This window comes from Macrobrachium rosenbergii, chromosome 42 (genome assembly GCF_040412425.1).
Source record: "Macrobrachium rosenbergii isolate ZJJX-2024 chromosome 42, ASM4041242v1, whole genome shotgun sequence".
Classification (NCBI taxonomy): domain Eukaryota; kingdom Metazoa; phylum Arthropoda; class Malacostraca; order Decapoda; family Palaemonidae; genus Macrobrachium; species Macrobrachium rosenbergii.
In genome coordinates this window covers 59233108-59239295 of record NC_089782.1, presented here as the reverse complement: position 1 = coordinate 59239295, position 6188 = coordinate 59233108, and the positions used below count along the sequence as shown (strand labels likewise).

General features: G+C 39.5%; 1 pseudogene; it reads left to right on the top strand.

The window, feature by feature from the left end:
- The first annotated feature begins 4326 nt into the window (after positions 1-4326).
- On the top strand, positions 4327-5302 carry LOC136827863 (piggyBac transposable element-derived protein 4-like; annotated as a pseudogene).
- The last annotated feature ends 886 nt before the right edge of the window (positions 5303-6188 follow it).

The window sequence follows — 6188 nt, the reverse complement described above, 5'->3', positions numbered from 1 at the left end:
GTTTACGGTCGACTACGACAAAGATAGAGCTCTTTGTTGGGTGAGTCGGTAGAGCTGCGGACTGTCACTCGATGGGCCGGAGTTCACCCCGGCCGGCTGGTCATAAGAGTATTCGTTAGACAAAGATTGTCTCAATAGCAACCTTATTACGCCCACGTTGGACTTTCTGTACAATAACATAATACTTTTGCATTTGAAAGGGTCTAACAGTTCTCCCTAGAGGTAGAAAACTGAAAGACATTTGGGAAAGCACAGGAGTATTTAAAAGTCTTTTTCCCATCTCGGCCAATCAGCTGTCAGTTTAGAAAACTTAAGCCCTTTGGGTCGACTTCAAAGCTGGTAACCGACTAGCTGTATACGTCCTGCTGGGGGCACTCCCCCTGGGGGCACTGCAATGCTGGCCCCAAGGAGTCCTTTATTTTCATTTCCAGTTTTATAATTTCACCTCATATAAATTTACACATACACATATATAAATGAGGACTTCTGTACTTCAACTTATATCCCTTCATAATGAACAGGAATTTCTTAGTTTTCTTTAAACTGTTCAGGCTTACAGGTTATATATTTTTTACAAGCACTACTCCAGTTCTCACTATGTACACAGTACTGTAAAAAAACTTTCTCAAATATTAACATAAGGCGAAAAACCTAACCACATTACAAAGCATGAACTACTCAAAATTTAAAAAAAAAAAAAAAAAAAAAAAAATCTGGAATCAATTTCAGAATATAGTAACAAAAGAAAGTATCTTTATATCCAGAGATTTACTTGAGTTTCATGCCCTACCGATCTAAGATCCAAATGTCTATTATCATGCACAAATGAATACTTATAGATGTGTGTTTAGAGTAGGAATTTACGAGTGAAAATGGTTGGTTAATGGTGAGGTATCTAATCCCTGTGTCTGGAAGCAATGGCAGAACCTCCTTGGTCCGTAGTTTAAGTGTGCTTCTAGTAAGAATGTAAGTTCGAAAATAGTAAGAGTGAGGTACTTAATCCCTGTCTCTGGAAGTAGTGGCAAAAACACCTTGGTGTGTGTGTGTGTGTGTGTGTGAGTATGAGTTTATAAGTGTGTGTGTGTTAAGGTTCAGTAAAACAAGTCAAATGTCCAAAAAATCCTTCAGTAGCGAATGATGCTTTAAAACTTGTGAGGCGTACGAGGCAGATTAGGTAAACTATGTATTGATTCTTCAGATAACTTTGGCATGGCACAAAATGTGTGGAGTTGCTTCTGTAAAACAGAGAGAGAGAGAGAGAGAGAGAGAGAGAGAGAGAGAGAGAGAGAGAGAGAGAGAGAGAGAGAGAGAGAGAGAGAGAGAGATGGAAATATCTCTATAGCAAAAGCATATAGACTTTATTATAGCATGAGACGTGCAGGATTTTTGCTCCCAAGTGCTCACGTGATCAGAATTGCTTCTACAGTGCAAAACAAGTGCAACTCTGGAGCCTGCAAGTTGTTTTGTAAATTTACAAAGTGTGTCTGTATAACAGAGTTAACAGTGGACTGAAGAAATGCCTTTGAATGTGGAGTGTATGAATCTAAGTTCATATAAAGAGAAGTCTAGTCAGAATGGAAAGTTCAGAGGAAAGTTCTAAGTTATATTTACATGATTTTACAAATTTATCCTGTTTCTGTAGCTAATAACTGTGCAAAAAATATTGCAAACGTTGGCCACTGAGGAAGACTGTATAGCTATGAGTTGCCAACTTCAAAGTGTATCTAACCTAGACTGCAATGTCCATATGGTGTACCATAGCTAAGGAGACATGGTACGCTGATATAATTTTCTTGATTTTTTGTTGTGCTGGAAATAACAAAGGCAATAATTACCTTTAAGGCTAAGATTTGATGAGAACTGACAAAAGAGCTGAAATACAGAGGTCCTTGTACGATTAAAATAATACAATTTGGTATTACAATAATTTTCCCATTTTTCAAATTTTAAATCGATACAATTTGGTGTTGCGGTAATTTTTTCATTTTCCATTATTCAAATTTTAAAGTTAAATCTTTAGCAATAACAGTTAACTGATCAAATTACCTGATTTCAATGGGAACTGCAGAAACATATCAGCACACAAAAAAGAAAATATTGATACATTAACCTAAAAATTCTCCATATGTCAAGGCATTGTAGCACACGTTATTCTAAAATGTACAAAAATCTATCATTCAGAAATAATGAATGCGAATTTCTCAAACAATTTATGTTGAAGTTAAAGCAAGCAAGATATACCTTGTTGTCATGGAACTATATTGTCCACAATGCTTTAGTTCCTAAGCTGAGACAAAACTCTTCTGGCAAGATTTCCCTTGTGATAACTATTCGAAATTTCCTTAGTGCCAGAAATGACTTGTACTTTATATGGCTACTTATTTACATGGCTTCATTGTGAGTCATTCTTATGGAATGTCTACTTATAACCATAATCCCTAACTAATAATATCAGTTAACCAAACAGCTACTCTCCTCATTCCTGAAAAGTCCACTAAGAAATGAATTTCCCTTTCATAGCAAAGGTCTAGAAAATATTCGGTGCTCTAATGAAAATATTATTGTCTAGTTCCTAAGATGATTTTAATCTTTTCAAAAAGGTCTATCTATCATTGTAACATTAACCCTTCTTCACGGACGTGGGGTATATTTTCCCCACCGTATTTTCTTTTATCCTGGCTGAGTGGTCCGGCCACTTAGCAAGCATAACAGCTGTGTAGCTTCAGTTTCCTGTCAGGTCTATTGGAGGGAGGTAGTGTCTCTGTGATCAATCACTTGTGGGGTGTGTGGGGGAGTTTGGGTATATTGTACCCCAGAGCAGTGTTAACACACTAATAGGTGTGGGAATATTTTACCCCAGTGCAGTGATAAACTATTAAAACATGGGGTATATTTTGCCCCAGTGCAGTGTTGATGTGTTTTTAATGTTTTAGTTCTTTGTGTATTTTCATGCTTTTATCTTTCAGGCATTGAATATTCTCTTTTCAGAGTTATCAGTGACTACCTAGATACTACAGACTCATAATAAACTGTGAAAGATGGATAGAAAAAAGAAAGTTTGTTATTCTCAGGCAGAATTAGAAGAAATAATGAACAAGACAGACTTAACAGATGTGACTTCAATATTTGAAAGTGATGATGAAGGTGAGATTGATCATGTTGAATATGAGGTGGAAGATGACTCAGATATGGACAAAAGATTATGAAGAACCAACTAGCAGTGATGATGAAAGTGAGGAGTTTATGGACGAACAGGGTTTTCAAAGTAGGGCACGAAAGAGAAAACGAACTACATCGACACCTCGCAAGCCACGTGTTGCCAGCCAAATAGACGTCTGGCCTCACCCTCCCTCCACTCCCCCCAACCCATGGACGACTCTCTACCATCCCCCTCCCTAGCCTCAATGCACCACTCTGTCCACCGCCCAGCCTCTCCTACCCCTGGTACCTCTACTGTTATCCCTGCTGTAAGTAGGGTGAGTAAGAGGCGCCGTGGTAATGCTGCTCGAGGAGGTGCTACACAAGCTGTGTCCTATGCTGACCCTGCTGTGCCTCCTGCTCCCTCTGCTGACCCTGCTGTGCCTCCTCCTGTTGCCAGGGGAAGACGAAGGAACATTGCTAATGAAGAAGACGAGGCTACAAGAGTGCATGACTTCGGAACCAGTACAGTGACATCCAAGTCTGGCTATAGGTGGAATTGTCGACCACAGTCATCCAGTAGAGTAAGGACACCAGCACGAAACATTGTTGGTCCTATCACCCCAGGACCAACACCGAGGCAAGGAGTGCAGACACCCCAGAAAAGCCTTGAGCTTGTTCTTTGGAGATAATATTATCAACGAGATAGTGCAGTGGACCAACAAAATAATTCCTCAACGGGCAGCCAAGTATACTAACCGGAAAGGAGGGTTATTCCTAACAGAACCGGATGAGATACGTGCACTTTTCGGGCTATTGATCTTCAGTGGTGGCCAGAGGATAACCACCTGACCACTAGGGAAATGTTTAGCTCCAAGACCGGCCCACCAATTTATCGTGCAGCCATGTCAGAGGACCGCTTCTTCTTCCTTCTCAGCTGTTTGAGATTTGATGACAAAGACACGAGAGCTCAGAGAGACAGACAACGGACAAGTTTGCAGCTATTCGTGTTATCTGGGACATCTTTATTGGCAACTGTGGGAAAATGTACGTCCCAAGTGAAACAGTTACAGTGGATGAACAGCTGCTGGCATTCCATGGAAATTGCCCATTCGGATGTATATTCCCAGCAAACCAGGAAAATATGGGATCAAACTTTTCCTCATATGCGACAGTAAAACCAGGTACATGCTGAGTGCAATACCCTACCTGGGGAAAGAAGACACACAACCTCAGGCCCGGGGTGGCATAAACCTTGGTCATAAGATCACAAAGGATCTTACAGAACCCTACCACAATAGAAACAGAAACGTAACCACCGACAATTGGTTTAGTTCTGTGCCCCTGGCCACTGATCTTCTACACAACTGGTGGCACGACCCTAGTTGGCACTGTGAGAGCAAACAAGAAAGAAATTCCTCAGGAAATGAAAGAAACAAGAACTAGGAGGGTAGGTTCAAGTGCATTCTTATTCATGAATGACATGACGTTGGTGTCATACTGCAAGGACACTTCAAGAACGAAAAAGAAGTTGGTGTATCTATTATCATCAATGCACACACAGCCAACCATAATGTCAAACTGCAAGCCTGAGATCATTTGTTTTTATAATGAGACGAAAGGTGGAGTAGATGCATTCGATCAAATGTGTGCAATATACTCAGTTTCACGCAAGACAAGCAGGTGGCCCATGAGTATTTTCTATGGAATGATAAATTCCTGTGTAATCAACTCGTGGATAATCTACGAGGAAAATCAGCAGACAATAGGTTCTAAACCAATTGAGATACGCTTCTATATGCAACATTTGGCAGAGGCCCTTATCAAAGCATGGGCAGGAAAGAGGATGCTCAACCCAAGGATTCCCAGAACCATCAAAACTGTGATCAACACAGTCTGCAACATTCCTATACCTGTCAGGGATGATCAAGCAGGTCTCACAGTGATGGCAGACAGCAGGGCTCCCATGGTGCGGTGCTCACTGTGTGACAGGGCCAGCGACAGGAAGACACGACACAGGTGTCAAGGCTGTAAACGCCCTGTGTGTCCTCATACATCTACACTTGGTGGTGGACTGCCCACACTAATGCAGGTAAGAACTTTAGTTACTACTACTACTACTACTACTACTACTACTACTACTATGCATACTGGTAAAGCGTAGGGCATGCATAGTCCATCACCGAGAATATGAATCGTTTGTACTGTACACTGAAACTGCCAGTATTGGTCATTACCATTTCAATGGTAAATAATTGTAAAACAAGATTTTTGCTCAAATATGGTCTTTTGACTGTCAAAACATAAAAATAACATTTCTTGATCATTTAGTGTTCACAGACAGGAATACCTCTACAAATTTTTTTTTTTTTTTTTTTGCAGAAACTTCATTTATTTTCACCAAAGAATTTATAGTTATTCTTTATGGTCTCCCATACAGTGTGTGTGGCTGCCAGGAGGCTGATACCCATAGCTGAGATACCCCGATACCCTGAGAGTGTGTGGGTCAAGGATCAAGTCATTTACAAGAATATTAGATTGTACACACGCTATTTTAGCAACACAAGTACAAATTTCAGTATTTTTATACTTTTATAAGTTGTCCTGAAATATGTAGTTTCAGTTGCTAGTCATTAAAATGGTTAAGTAAACAACACTAGAGGATATGTATTTTCTGTTTATCTTTTCAGAATCAATAAATTTTGTTAATAACTATTTTTATTTTATTTTCCAAAAACAGGGTAAAACATACCCCACCTCCGTGTTAATAATAGTAAACCCCGTCCGTGAACAAGAGTTAAGACGAACAAATGCTTTACATAACTGAGAATGCTTAATAATTCTTATACCAAAAGTATTCCTCTCAAAACCCCCCTTGAACGAGCACTTTGCTTATTCATATACTTAAGAGACCATTGTTAACAATACCTAACTTTATTTAAAATAACTCTCTGAATTTGAGTTTTGTGATTCATTTATCTAGAATACAATTAAAAAAAAATTATCCTCAAGTAAGGCACTCAATATGACTGAATCAATGACCTAATATA